This window comes from Pinus tabuliformis, chromosome 8 (assembly GCF_031772625.1).
Source record: "Pinus tabuliformis cultivar Carrire ecotype Pingquan chromosome 8, CPIR1, whole genome shotgun sequence".
NCBI classification, from domain to species: Eukaryota; Viridiplantae; Streptophyta; class Pinopsida; order Pinales; family Pinaceae; genus Pinus; species Pinus tabuliformis.
In genome coordinates, this window is record NC_142294.1 from 402,776,250 (window position 1) to 402,792,520 (window position 16,271).

The window sequence follows — 16,271 nt, forward strand, 5'->3', positions numbered from 1 at the left end:
ATCACAGGTTTACCCAAGAATGAGGGAAAGAGTGTCATCATGGTGGTAGTTGACAGACATACCAAGTATGCACACTTTTGTGCATTATCACATTCATTTAAAGCCAGTATGGTTTCTACTGCATTTATGGAAACAATTCAAAAGCTACATGGAAACCCAAAGATTATTGTAAGTGACAGAGATACCATTTTCACTGGAAATTTTTGGAAATAATTATTTTCTTGTCTTAGTACTCAGTTAGCTCATAGCTCATCTTATCATCCTGAATCTGATGGGAAAACTGAGATAGTAAACAAATGTTTGGAAAGATATCTTCGCTGCTTTGTATCTGATAAATAGACACAATGGGTCAAATGGTTGCCTCTGGCTGAATGGTGGTATAACACTTCCTTCCATACATCAACAAAAATGACCCCATTTATGGCACTTTATGGGTATCAACCACCATCCATCACATCATATTTAAGAGAAAATTCTAAGGTTCAGGCGGTGGAACATCACATCGAACATCAACAACAAGTCCTCCAACTCTTAAAGGATAACCTCGTGTTGGCACATAATAAAATGAAACAACAGGCAGGTCAACATCACAGTGAAAGAAGTTTTGATGTAGGTGATTGGGTATTCCTATGGCTACAACCATATAAGCAATTTCCCTCAAGCAAGCTAAGAAGGATAATAAATTATCACCAAAGTATTTTGGTCTGTACAAGGCGTTGCAAAAGATTGGTACTATGGCATACAAATTGGAGCTTCCTGCAGCTTCTCGATTGCACCCAGTTTTCCATGTTTCATGTTTAAAGAAGGTTATAGGCGACAAGCTCCCAGTTCAATCAATATTACCAGAACTTGACGAGGAAGGAAAAAATATATTGGAACTAGAAGCAGTCATAGAAACAAGAACTCGACAGCTACGAAATCGATCAATTTCAGAGTGACTTATCAAGTGGAAGAACTTACCCACTGAAGATTCCACATGGGAGGATAAGAATTTTATGCAGAAGTATCCACAAATACTCAAGCATTGAGGACAACACTTTTTCGAAGGCGAGTGGCATGTTGGGTCCCTATAATACTAGTAATTACCCCATTAGTATTGTATTTATACCCCTTATTAATATTGTTGTGCCCCTATTGCCCCCATATTGTTATTACTGTGCCCCATAGAATTCCTCTACTGTTATTTTTGTGGCTTTATATTATTATTGTTAGGTCGGCTAGATTATATTGTGACTCCTTAGACTCCTATATATAGAAATGAGGTTTTGTCATTTGAATCATCCAAGAATTGTTCATTTATGTAATTTAAATGAGGTTTCCCCCTCAAAGAGGATGAATTATAAGGTGTTGATCTATCTTTTCTATATTTTCTTGAGCTAGTTTCATAGCAACATGACTGTACTTCAAGCAACGAGTGTATATGTCGAAAACTTTTGATTTAGCCAATTTATCTTGCATTTAACTTTAACCAGTATATCAGAGATTTATTAGACAGTGCAGCAAAAGAAGAATAATGAATCACACATAAGCAACACACATGAACACCAAGATATAAGGTGGAAACCGAATATGGGTAAAAAGCACCTGTTGCTGTTGTCTATGTCTTCTTTTAATGAAATAAAATCTGTTTACAATCTTCTACTGGTGCAAACTCATACCAGTATGCAAGCTTCTACCTACAGAAGGTTACAACCTTCTCTCCTTCTCCAGCTTCTACTGGAAGGGAGCTACAACCCCCTAACTCTTGTACTAGCCGATATTTTTACTAGTACATAGGAAGTGACCTACAGAAGGCTACAAACTTCTTTCTTCCTCCAAGGACCACGTTTCATAAATTTTTAGACTGGATCCACCAACAACAACATAACTGTAATTCAATCATCAAATACATCTGCATCAACCAATCACTGAAAGTCAATCATCACTTTCTGAGTCATCCACAACTAAATCAATCAATCACTTTAACAACCCATCATCAAATCAAAATCAATCCGATCGTTTAGAATACTGTCACCAAAACCAAAACCAAAACCCAAAACTCTGCAACAAAAAATAGAAACAACTGAAAAATAATTTATAAGGTACGTTCTACTTCCATGTGTTGAACCAGTGTGTATATGCACTTTTATAAAAGCCAAATAGTGTACACATCTGCAAATTTAATTCATAATTCTACAACTATTCCAGACTTTAGTTATACTGAGAATATAATATTAGAGAATAACACATGCGTCAGTATTCAAATCTAGACTAGACATGATCAACCACATAATGATAATTCATTTCAAGCCTTAAGATCCCAATCCATCATTAGATCTTATACCTCATCAACCACTAAGGTTCATCCTTGGTTCAAATTAAGCACAACACCATAAGCCAATAACCTGCATACTAGATCTCACACTTCATTAGATATTTGATACTTTCACACCTCGCCTAATGATCTTTTCCTCCTTATGTAGTTTAGGCCTTTCTCAATACCATGGACCAAAACCACTTAAGACCAATACCTTGGACCAAATACCTAGGGTCAATACCTCACACCAAATACCTTGGATCAAAATACCTTGGACCAAATACCTCGGACCAAAAACATAGTTTTCCAAGATATACATGCTTTTCCTTCTATAAAAGTGCATGCGTATGTATACACTACTTGTGTTCAGTGAACCTACATGTATACATAGCTTGGTCAAGGTGAACCTGTGTATACCTCTCTTTCTTCATTCTTCCTAGTCTGATCTATAATTCATTGATGTTGATGTGCTATAGTGTGATCTCTCATTTGAGTGAGTTTCTATCAAGGACAACACCTATATCATAATGCAAACACATATCCGTAAGATGGTTCTTGGAGCACTGATATTGATGGAGGAGTTCAGATTGTAACTCTGTACAAGCCACAAGGTAGCACTGTTGTTGATGGGTGCAATAGCTCTGTGGTTCCTAAAAGTGGAGCAAAAAATCTAGTGGTCTCTCGAGAGAAGACCATGATGTGGCATAAAAGGCTTGGACAAATTGGAGAGAAGGGCCTTTGAATACTTCATGGTAAAGGTATGGTAGAAGGTATGAGTAATATCTCTGTGGATTTTGATTTCTGTGAAAATTGTGTATATGGGAAGAAAAATCGGGTGAGTTTCCCCTCTAGTGGTAAGAGGGCGAAACATATATTAGAACTTGTGCATAGTGATGTGTTTTGACTTGTGAAAGTTCCATCACTGGGTAAGTCTGCATACTATGTATCATTTATAGATGACTTCTCAAGGAATACATGGATATATTTCCTTATGAAGAAATCTGAAGTCTTTGACATGTTTAAAGAATTTAAGGTTCTCGTGGAAAACTAGAGAGAGAAGAAGATAAAGGTGTTGAGGACAGATAATGGTGGAGAGTTTCATAGTGAGGAATTTGAAGAATTATGTAAGAAGTGTGGTATAGCACGACAGAAGACTACTCCATACACACGTGAGAAAAATGGAGTTGCAAAAAGAATGAACAAGATGTTAATGGAAAGGGAAAGAAGCATGCTCAATGGTGTCAGGCTAGGACATGAATTCTGGGTAGAGGTGGTGGAGATAGCATGTTACCTAGTCAACAGATCACCTTCATCAATGTTGGAGGATAAGACTCCACAAGAGGTATGGACTAGTAAGAAACCCTCTCTTTCACATCTGAGGGTATTTCGATGTGATGCATATGTACATTTTCCAAAGGAGAAAAGAACCAAGTTGGATAGTAAATCCGAAAAGTGCATCTTTATTGGGTATAAGGATGATTTAAAGGGTTATAATCTTTGGAACCCAGTAACAAGGAAGGTTGTGTACAATCGAGATGTGGTGTTCAGAGAGGTGAAATATGTTATTAAACATGAATTCCAATGAAAGGAACTTGAGAAGATATAGTTTGATCTTAAGGAGGAAGAATCAAACTCTACAACATAATAGGAATCAAAAGATGAAGAGCCACAAACTCCGAGTGTGAGAAGATTTGTTCAAGAAAGAAGGCAGCAAGAAAGGTATAGTCCATTTGCTTTCTGTTCAATTTTTTTATTATCTATTACTGATGATGATCCTAGAACTATGAAGGAAGTAGTAGATTCAAAGGATGGAAATCTCTAAAAAGAGGCAGTGTTTGATGAAATGACATCTTTGCACAAAAATGAGGCTTGGGATCTGGTGGAGCTGCCGGCTCGAAGGAAATCCATTGGCAGCAAATGGGTGTTCAAGAAGAAGATAAACGCAGAAGGAAAGGTGGAGAAATACAAAGCTCGATTGGTAGCAAAAGGTTATTCCCAGGTGTTGAGAATTGATTTTGGTGATATTTTTTCTTGTGTTGCCAAGTAACTTCTATTAGATTATTTTTATCTCTTGCTGATGCTTTTGATTTTGAGGTAGAACACATGGATGTAAAGACAACATTTCTTCATGGGGATTTGGAAGAGGATATCTACATGAAGCAACCTGAAGGCTTTGCGGTGAAGGGTAAGAAAGAACTCATATGCAAGTTCAAGAAGTCTCTGTATGGGTTAAAACAATCACCAAGGATGTGGTATCATAAATTTGATACATTTATATGGGGACTTGGCTTCACTAGAAGCAAAGCAGATCACTGTGTGTATTTTAAATTAATTGGTGACCATGTTATTTATTTGGTCTTGTATGTGGATGATATGTTGTTGGTTGGAAATGAAAAAGAAATTATCTAGGATTTGAACACCCAATTATCCTCCAAATTCGACATGAAATATATTGGTGCTGCAAACTATATTTTGGGCATGAAAATTAAAAGAGATTCGGTAAAGAGGAAGCTCTAGTTAAACCCGAGGAAGTATTTCTAGACAATACTACAGAGGTTTAATATGTAGGATAGTAATCATATGAAGGTTCATATTCCTGTAGGTGTGAAGTTATGTATTGATCAGTGTCCCAAGACACAAGAAGAGGAAGAGGACATGTCCCGTGTTCCATATGCAAGTGCAGTCGGTAGCCTGATGTATGCAATGGTTTGTACTGGACCAAACATTGCACATGCAATGGGAGTATTAAGCAAGTTTATGACAAAACAAGGGAAGGAGCACTAGACAGCAGTGAAGCGGGTTTTCACGTATTTGTGTGGCCCTAGTGATTATGGTTTGTGCTACAAAGGAAGACCAAGATTGGACAGAGTGTTGGATATTTGTGGTTTTGTTGATGCAGACTGGGTTGGAGATCTCGATGAGAGAAGATCTACAAGTGGGTATTCATTTAACCTATTTGGAGGTGCAGTCACTTGGATAAGTAAGAAACAATCTATAGTGGAACTATCAACTACTGAGGAAAAATACATGCCAGCCACTCATGCAAGCAAGGAAGTAGTTTGGTTGTAGAGATTGTGTTCAAGTATGGGGTTAGTACACGAAGCTATAAGAACAGACTGTGACAGCTAAAGTACAATTATCTTTTCAAAGAACCCTGCTTAGTATTCAAAGACAAAGCACATTGATGTTAAGTATCACTTTGTGAGGGATATGATAGAAGACAAAAAGTTGTTGCTGGTAAATGTGGACAGTTTGAAGAATAGTGCAGATGCATTGACAAAATTTGTGAGCTCTGAGAGGTTCTCTTGCAGTAGAGAAACAATGGGCATTACGGGGCTGGATAAATGACTAAAGATCCCATGTGGCCCCCTGTGGAAGGAAAGCAACAAGTGGGAGAATGTTGGGTTGTGTTATATTCTTTCCATGACTAGCCACGTTATGAACCGGGGGTTAGAGGGGGGTAGATCGCCCCCTTCGTTGTGCCGATTGTGTAGCAGGGGGCACAGGGGGGTTTGGGGGGGGGGGCGGGTAGCCCTCCCTCTACGAGGTGCACGACAATGCCCCAGGGAATTTTTTTTTGGACCTTATATTAGGTTGGGTGGACCTACATATGGTTTTGTGCATGATATCACACATGGTTTTGGACACGATGGTTTTCAGTCCATGGTATTGGATGCTTCGACATGTATAAATATGTATTGTAACATTGAAGGGAACATGATAAAAAAAATCAAGCTGGTAGTCTCGGTTTTGGGATCAAGGGAAAATTCTGTGTGCATATGTGTTTTATGTGTTATGCTCTCACATTGTTTATTTTCTTCATTTTAGAATTCGTATGCAGGTAATTTCTATATGGGGTTAAAACCTACACTTTTCCAATTTCCTTTAGCCATAATAATCAAAATGAACACCCACTAGCATGTTTTTGCCACCATTCAACTTGCAATATGTGTCCCATGACCTTGGTCTGATTTTTTCCTTTATTAAATTTGACATGGAATTTTCACTAGGGCTATTATGGAGTCCTCCCCATTAGCGGGACACCATCCTCTGTATTCAATGACACCTACAAACTAGCAAACAACTAAAAACAAAACACATTTCCTATAGAGCTTTATAACCCAACTCATTGTAGTATTACAATGATCACTATAGAAAACATGACAACATACCACATACTAGAGATTTATGACATAACTCATTATGGTATTTGCAATAAACACATATATACACATGCACATTCTCTAAACCAACAAATAAAAGGACATGATTCTCCTATCAATCAATAATGGAATCGGGAGGTTCACACCTCCACCCTCAGAAGTAATACCAGGATTCGCTTCCTTCCTAGGAAGTCTAGAATCTAGTGTCAAAGTCAAAGTTGCATCCAACTTCCAGCCCTATAAGCCTGTGCAACTTGTCCTCTAAATGAACATTTACCAACTCATTGTTCTAGGGAACACTATCAATGTTCATTTTATTCCATATGGAAATTCTAATGACAAAAGAAAATCCATCCCGACCTTCCCTTCTCTACTACATAGTTGCTCGGGCAATTCGGTCACCCCCTTTCGTGATGTCACTCACCTTCCAAGTTCCCTAGTCTCCCTTATCCCAGGAGATCCATCCCTTGGCAAGGCTTCCTCACAATGGAAGGTAAAAATAACCGATGCATATACGTGCCTCAAAACCATCATAGTAGTCATAGCATGCTCATGGAAATTAATGGAGACTAGTGGGTACTAGTGTACCACAATGGCTCTACTCTTGAAGTGGTTTACCAACATACTGTTTCTTGTTCCAATTCATCTTCCTGTTGTTGCTAATGCTTGTCGTCAATTTGAACCACCCAACTTAGAATTTCAGGTTTTCCTGTACCAAGCACATAATTTCCATTACATTGAAAACAAATTAGAATAACTTCAAATCATACCTCATTGGTGCCCCCATAATAAGGTACACTTGCAATCCTTTTTGCTTCCTGTCACAACAAGTCAAACTAGCACCTTTGACCAAATCATCATGTATAAACATATCACATCACATTAGCTCAAAACAAAACCATCATAATCAAAATCATAGATCACATGTACCCATCATAAAATAGGTTCATAGATCACATGCATAATAAAACTAAAATAAAATACTGATATTTATCCTTTAATCAATCCATAACTTCTACCTTTTTCCTTATTATATATTCAATACAGATCTGTTGTCACACCTCACAAACACCTAGTTCCTTCTCTAGAATCATGTGCACATACAAATAGTGTGCATCACACATATACAACTAAAAACGACATACAAGCCATGAAATACATGCACCTACACCTCACATACAACACATACACGTACATTTCGTGTACAACACAACACCATACATACTCCTACATACAGTGTACACCACAACATAATACATACCTACATAGTACACCCAGTGTACAACACAACAGAAATATTTACACATAGTACAAAACAATCAATACATATGTCATGATACCATGACTACACAATCTACATACATAGTACCGCATGCCCGCAACACAACATGTATGACATGCACACAATACCACATGTACACGAGTACCATATGTACTACATATATAGAGTACCACCTCTACACCGCACCACGTGCACAATATGTGCACAACATCACATTTACACGTCACCACTTGCGCAACATGTATATAGCCCCATATGTACACTGCACCACCTATAAAACGTGTACAAAATACCACATGTACACAACACCACATGCATGACATGTACACAGAACTACATGTACACATTGCCACATGCAGGACATGCACACAACACACCCTACACAACCCACCACATATACAACATATACACAACACCACGTACACACAACACCACATGTTCAATCATACAAACAACACCATATGTACATAACATTCTATATACAACATGTACTTAGCATCACATGTACACAACACCACATATCCAACATGTGTACAACACCATATACACACAACACCACATATCCATCATGCACACAACATCATATGCATAGAGCACCGCATATCCATCATGCACACAATACAATATGTAGACAACACTGCATATCCAACATGTATATAGCACCATCTATATCGAACACTACATATGCAATATTCACACAACACTATATGTACCACCGTATACATAACATTGCATAAACAACATGTACACACACTATATATATACAACATTGCATGCATACAACATCATAGATTCAACATGCACATTATATACAACATATGCACGCAAATAGTACCACACATCCAAAACCATACTACCTCTACGAAGCAACCTTGCTTCTAGTGTCTCTCTATCATCCATGCTTATCCTAGCATGCTGCAAAGTACATTGCTTTCATTCGGCTGATATATCCTTCAACATTACGGTTATAACATAAAGAGAGGAATAGTGCAAGTATAAAATATTAGTTCATACCCAAATTACACTGACCTCATATATTTTTCATGACCACTCTTCCCACTTGATTCCTCATAAACGAGGAGCCTCTTCATGCCATTCACTTGCATAAGCAATCATTCCTCCACAAGAGTGATCTGTCTTGACTGTGTCACACAATGACATACATACATACATGCATACATATCAACATAAACATAAAAAAAACATGATAGCTCATGACTATGTAGGATAAAAAATTGAATACATACATATATGCCTATAAACATTAGCATAAAGCAATGGTGATCACAAAATAATTACTAGATATCATAAGGCCAAGGTTAATATAACTTCATTTATTCGTGCAGAACATGCACAATATTGAGTACAATAGTTCCCAACATAGCCAAGCCATCTCAAAACCTCAAAGCCATTTACTTTACCCTTTATGTTACCTTTCTCATGATTCTCCTATCATAGTCTATTTACGTCAATGGACCCAACAAATCCAACTAGCTATCACAGGCCTTTAGCTACCCTCTATTTAGAAGTTAATAATGTGTACATTTAAAATGGAGAAAATATTAGTGGTTAATAATTTTGTGATATGGTAAATATTAAATTCTTATGTGCTTATTAATTATATTTAAATATTTTCACAAAATAATTTTTTTAATTTGATGGTAAAGTCCATGAAATTTATAGCTACTATTTATATGTTATATATTTTAATGTGGTATGTATATTATGATATTCTATTATCTAAGAAATTGTTCATAATTTTATTAATGAAAACAAAATTGCAATATAAAAAAAATTGAATTCAAAAACATTTCCATATAACATTTAAAGATTACACATCTGCCCTATATTCTATTGGGTTTTAGAGCCCACAATTTTGCTTCTACAAAAATTGCATGTGGATGAATGGTACATATAAAGCATACTATCAAAAAGAAAATCTTTTAGTTTTGTTAAGAAATAGTAACATTGGTACTACTTGTTCAAATCATATTTACATTATGTGCACATACAACTAAATGAAAGTCACATTCATACACATTTGAATTAAAAATTGTTTAGAACAATGCACAATCACATAGTGTTGATCAATTTGGCATGACACTTAACATGATGCTACAGTCTTCTTTAAGGAATAATAATGTGAAAATTGCGAGGGATTTCTTTTACAACATTTAACTATTGACCATTTGTTAAACTTGTCCATTTTTTGGAAAAGAGATGACTAACCAATATTTTCTAATGGTTGTTTGGATATTATAAAAATTATCATACATTGTCTAACAACTTTGAAAAATAATGGAGAAAATAGGAATTCAAGTAGAGTGGAGAAGAAATACTTTGTAATTATATGAAATGTTCATTGTAAAATTGAATATTCCACTAAATAATAAAATTGGAAGGACCAATAAAAATCAAGAGTAGAATATAAATGAAATGAGAATGTCTCTTCAATTTGACTTATAGACTTGTATATAAATTAGTTAGAAAAATGAATAATAGAAATAAAATTAGTATACATATAAGAAGTTATGCTTTGTTGTTGTTAATTTATGTGAATGATGTTATGTTATTAAAAAATAAAAAAAATACTTTTGCCTCAAGAGAGTCACTCTACAACATTGTATGGGAGAGATGTTTTCACTTAAAGTTACATTTAAAAGTAGGAAAAAGCTAATTTAAATTAACATATAAAAAATAATGATGAAAAAAAAAATATTGTCAGCTATCTAGTTTTAACAGTGTACATAAATTAGTTTCACTTGAATTCTAAAAACATAAAATAAACAATGACAAAAATATAAAGCAAATACACAAATACTTTCCCCTAGATCCAAAAACATGGACTACTAGATTGATCATAAAATAAATAATGACTACCATTTAATTTTTCATTTGTTCATTTCAATGTTACTATATATATATATATATATATATATATATATATATATATATATATATATATATATATATATATATATATATATATATATATATATATATATATATATATATATATACATGTGGAACAAACACGAATCCATTAATATTGGATTAGAACATGAACTTAATTCCCTTGATCATATCTACAAAATATAGTGGGCATAAAACCATTATGCCTAAAACCATGTGAAAAAATCATGCACAAACCCATGAGCTAATATAGTCTAGTCCATGTGCAAACTCATAGGTAGGTCATAGAGTCTAATATAACTCACACCCAACAACTTAAAATACTTAAATTTGCATCAGAATTTTACATAACTTAATATGTATGGGAGATATATTGTCACTTCAAGTAATACTAATTTAAAGTAAAAAATTAAAAATATTAATAACAAAGGAAATTAATGTGAGCCATAATTAAAATACCTTAATTTTACATAACATTTTATATTTTTAAAGAGATATAAGGTAACCCAACTAAAAAAATCTAACTTTTAGTATAAGGAATAAATGTAATTTCTTCACTAATTAATATAGAGATTACGTGAAATAATATTATTTATATTACATGATGTATAATTAATATTCAAAGGAAAAATATATTATGGTGAACTATAAGTAAAATATTTCAAACTACATATTAGATAACATAATTTTATATCTACTTTACATAGATAAAAACAAAGTAATTTAAATCAAAAAATTCCTTATATTTTAACTTTTCTAAAATAGAGTTGATATATAATATTTTTAAAATGTCAATAACAAGTAAAAGTGTAAGGTATGTTATAAATAAAATATTTCAATAAAAAGGTTGAGTAAAAGGTTTTAACATAAATTATATATAAAGAGATTGAGAGAATTATCATTGAATTAATAATTGCTTTCTAATTCAATGTATGAGAGAAATTTGTAATTCTTTTAATGCTTAATATTGTTTGGACATGTGATATTCTAGAAAATATTAAAAAAATAAAAATAAATGTATGTATATAAGAAAAAGTCAATGAGGCTTGTTTTAACATTTAATGTAAGAACATTAAATACAAATAAATAATTGAATTTCAACTACATATATATTATACCATCCTAGATCATATTTAATCTTGATCTATTAGGTTTAGATATGTTTGCAGCTCAAACTATTTGGTGAGTGGTGAGGCTTGGTAGATCCAAAGTTAAGATAGATCTAGGAAGGTGATAAAAATATAATCATTTCATGTAATATTGACATATTATACTTAAATAATGTCATTTTTATTATTAAAACACTTGTATAGAGAAATAGATAATCATGAGCATGAATCCCCTTTATTTTATAAATAATAAATATGAAAAAAATAGTAACCACAATTTTATATGGTTGTTGTTTTACATATAAACTTACTTAAAGAATCCTAGAAGAGGATCATATATCCTATAAATACTAAAAGAAAAAAATAGTAACAAAAACCTTTTTATATAGTTATTGTATGTTTTATTAAGTTTGGTAAAGAATAATAAAACAAAGTTAAAAATATTAACAAATTGTGTTTATTAAAACAATTATGTATTAAAATACAAACTTATTACTGTAAGTTTAAAAATACAAGCATTAATATATATATATATATATATATATATATATATATATATATATATATAATCAAATTTCATCATAAAGATATAAATAAATAAAAATAAATTTAAACAAATGTTATGTGTCTCACATAGAGTTAGAAAATCTATAAATAAATACCAACTAATATAAATATATATATATATAAATAATTGAGAACAAAGTACATGTGACAATACATTATCTATTCACTAAAAAATAAAATGAAAGTACTTAATGTGAATATAAGCATTGTTTTGTCCTTAATAGAGTAGACCTATATTCTATATATGCAAAGAGAATATAATGTTTGTCGTACTACATAATATTATTTGCGAATGTATAGTGAATGGATATTGATAATGCATTTCTCATGCAAAGATGTTGTGTTATTGTGTTTTCAAGTGTAGATGTAGTTTGTATATGCAACTATAGTCAAATTCAAACACTTTTCTTGATAGTCATTCTTTTCATGTCAATCCCTAAAGTACCCAAATTCAAAAACTCATTATGATCCTAGTTATTTTCATCATGCCAATCCTTAAGTGAAATGTTTAGAAACAAGTGAAGGTGATGCAATTGAAACAAGAAAAAATGCTTGGAAACAACCAAATAAAAATTCTTGGATAATGAGCAATTCTTCTTTTGTAAATAATTCTACCTTTACTATGGAATTTATCCAATTGGCTGAAGACTAATAAAAGTTGAAATATTAGTGAAATTGATATTAAGTTTTGTATTAACCTCATTGGTTAACTGATATGAGATTTTGTCTTTGCCTAATAATTTGAAGTTAATTTTTGCTAAATTTTATTGTGTCCACTACAACTTGTATAAATTAAATTATGTATATAATTAATTTTATTGTGTCCACTACAACTTGTATAAATTAAATTATATATATAATTAATTTTATTGTGTCCACTACAACTTGTATAAATTAAATTAAATTATATATATATATATATTTAATTCAGTTCATACATCATAAAATTTAGAATTGTTTCACAAACTTTGCAAGTATATTATGGCATAGTTACTAAGTTTGAATTAAAATTATAAAAAAATGGATGCAACAATAATATATATTTGTTACCTATTTTTTTATACTTTCACTTCATTGTGGTAACATGACTAGCCTTGGCCAATGACGAGTTAGTCAAATCTACTTCCCCATACTACCCTCCACCAAAGTTAACCTTCTAGATTTTTCTTTATAAATACATAGATCTCACTTTCCATTCATAATTATTCATTGGTAGTGATAGAATTGTTTGGCCATTCTTATAAAAGTTTCTTTGTATTGCTATTCAAGGTATAGACGACCAAATAAGACTTGAGTTGGTCAATTAAACTATATTTTGTTTTTGTTTTTTGTGGTTTCTCTCTATGTCATCTTGTATATCACACTGAAGATATTTGTTTAGTTTGGAAAAATATCAATATTTGTAACAAAACTATACAAACTGTTATATTAATGGATTTTTTTCTAAATTTCATAATTCACTTTCTCTTATTTATTTAATTATATTTGTCACAATAAATTATTTCTCCCTACCCTTACTTATTAATAATATGATTTTTTTTTAACAAACATTATTTAATCATTTTATTTATTTTATTGAAGAATCTTCGGCGAAAATCACATAGAAAAAATTATGTGGACGCGTTTCGAACCATCCAGTGTGGTTCATCTTCAGGACAAGTTGAATGGGCAGATCACATTATTCACTCAGTATATTGTTTTATGCAACTAGCCCACAAAACATGATAAACTATATATTAACTACTTAAATATTATCTTCTCTAGAGGGAAACCATGTTAAAATTACCTAAATGAAAAATTATTGGATACATGGAGACAACAATGACAATAGGAGGCCACAATAACCACAACAATAAGGGGGATACACGCCAGGAGCAAACATGCCCCTCTCCTACCAAAAAGTGTTGTCTTGATAATTAGATACTAGGGAATTAATCAATTTTTTAGTTTGTGGGTTCTTGTTTTCATGGGTACTTCAAGCTCAAATATGATTTTTACTTCTTTGGTCAAGTTTCGGAAATAATGTTTGTACTAGGAGCTTGTCACTCATAACCTTATTTAACCATGAAACATGGAAAAATGGTTGTACTAGGAAAATATAGGTAGCTCTAATTTGTATGTCATAGTACCAATCTTTAGCAATGGTTGTAAGCACCATAGTATTTGTGTCATAATTTATTATCCTTCTTACCTTGGTTGAGGGACATTTGTAACTCAAGAACAAGCATATCACAAGAAATTACCAAGGAGATAAATGGTTAACAATTAATTCCCTAGATTTCTTAACATGGTATGAGAGCCAAGGTGTTGAAGCCAAGAAGGGGCAGATAAAACTAGATGACACACAAGAATAATCTTCCAAAGGAAGAAGAAACCTTAGAATAATTTCAGATATCATCACATCATCAAAGGAAGTGGAGGCTCTAAGAAAGATTAAATTTAAAGTCAAGCCTCTCTCTCTTCAAGAAAAGATATCATAGAGGGCGGTCCTCCATCTCCAAAGACTTGAAGCAAGAAGCAATAATTTCATCAAAAAAGTTGAAAATTTCATCTTATCAAGTAAGTACCCCTCATTATAATACAATCTAGGAAAATGACTTCATGTTGTAAGGAAGATAAAAGGTTGGTTGGGGCATAAACTTCCTTGGATGGAAAATTAGGATTTAAACATTATCCTTTAAATAAATTAAGTCATTGATCATGCTCATGGGAAAGTCTCCAAGCCATGAGAAGAACTAGAATTATTGGAAAATATGAAGAATGATCTCAAGGCTCAAAAGATACTCAAGGAATCCGTCAAGCATTCACTTATTTCCTATGTAGCAAAGCTAGAAACATCTAAAGAAACATATAATAAGATAGAGGAACTTTTCTCTGGAAGCATGGTAGAAAAGATTTTAACTCTTAGATCTGAGCTTCATAAGTTGAACATATATGAAGGGATATAATCATGCCTCTCTAAGGCATCTCAAATAAAAGAACAATTGAAGGATTTAGGAGACAAAGTATAAGATAAAAAAATACTCTCAACAATTCAAAATCCATTAAGTGATAAAAAAGGTAAGGTAATGTCATTGCCTCTAGAAAAGAGGAAGCTACCCCATACATCAAGGGAGAAGGAGACAAGATGAAGAATGAAAGTAAAGAAGGATGAGAAAGAAGCAAAGATTTAGTGTCGAAATGAAAAGAAAGATTTGAAAGGTTATGGAAGAAAAGGTATAATATGGGTAAATTAGGATGTTATGGTGGTCACAACAATGGACACTACAAAAAATATTGTCCTAGGGGCAAGAGGGGCAAGGAAGAAGACTAATCGGGTAAGGAAGTAAAAGAACCAGAGACAAAGAAGCTTAAGAAGGATGAAGCTAAAAGAAAACTAAGGTAATGTTATGAATTAAAAGGTTTCTTTCACTTGTAAGTTATCGGTAAGAAGCAATGAAAAGCATAGGATGCATTAGAAGGAAGCATAGTGATAAAAGCATTAGAAGTAAGAGAACATGACATAATTTACAGTCCTGCCATATTTCATAATGAATTTATTAATAAATAGTGAGATGAATAAAATCACTTAAACTTTTAAGAGTTTTATTGTAATTACATTCCTTCATTCTCTCAATTTTCTTTAGATCAAAACGCAGACATTCATTACTAAGAAAAGGAATAAAACAATTTTTTAAAGTCCTTCATGAGAGAATTTTGTTTTTAGGAATATCTAACTCCATGCAAATTTGTGATATATTAAGGAGAGGCTAGGTTTTGTGAAGAATTAAGCACCCTTAAGCTCATGCAAAACGTCAAAAATGACTAAAATGAGAAGCTTAGCTAATTTTTTTTAGTTCCTTAGTAGATCAATGGTTAGTACACATATATACATTCTCCTTTAAGTGCCATGACAACTAGCGTAGAAGGTTAGTAGTAGGGAGGAGGATGGAAATGACTAG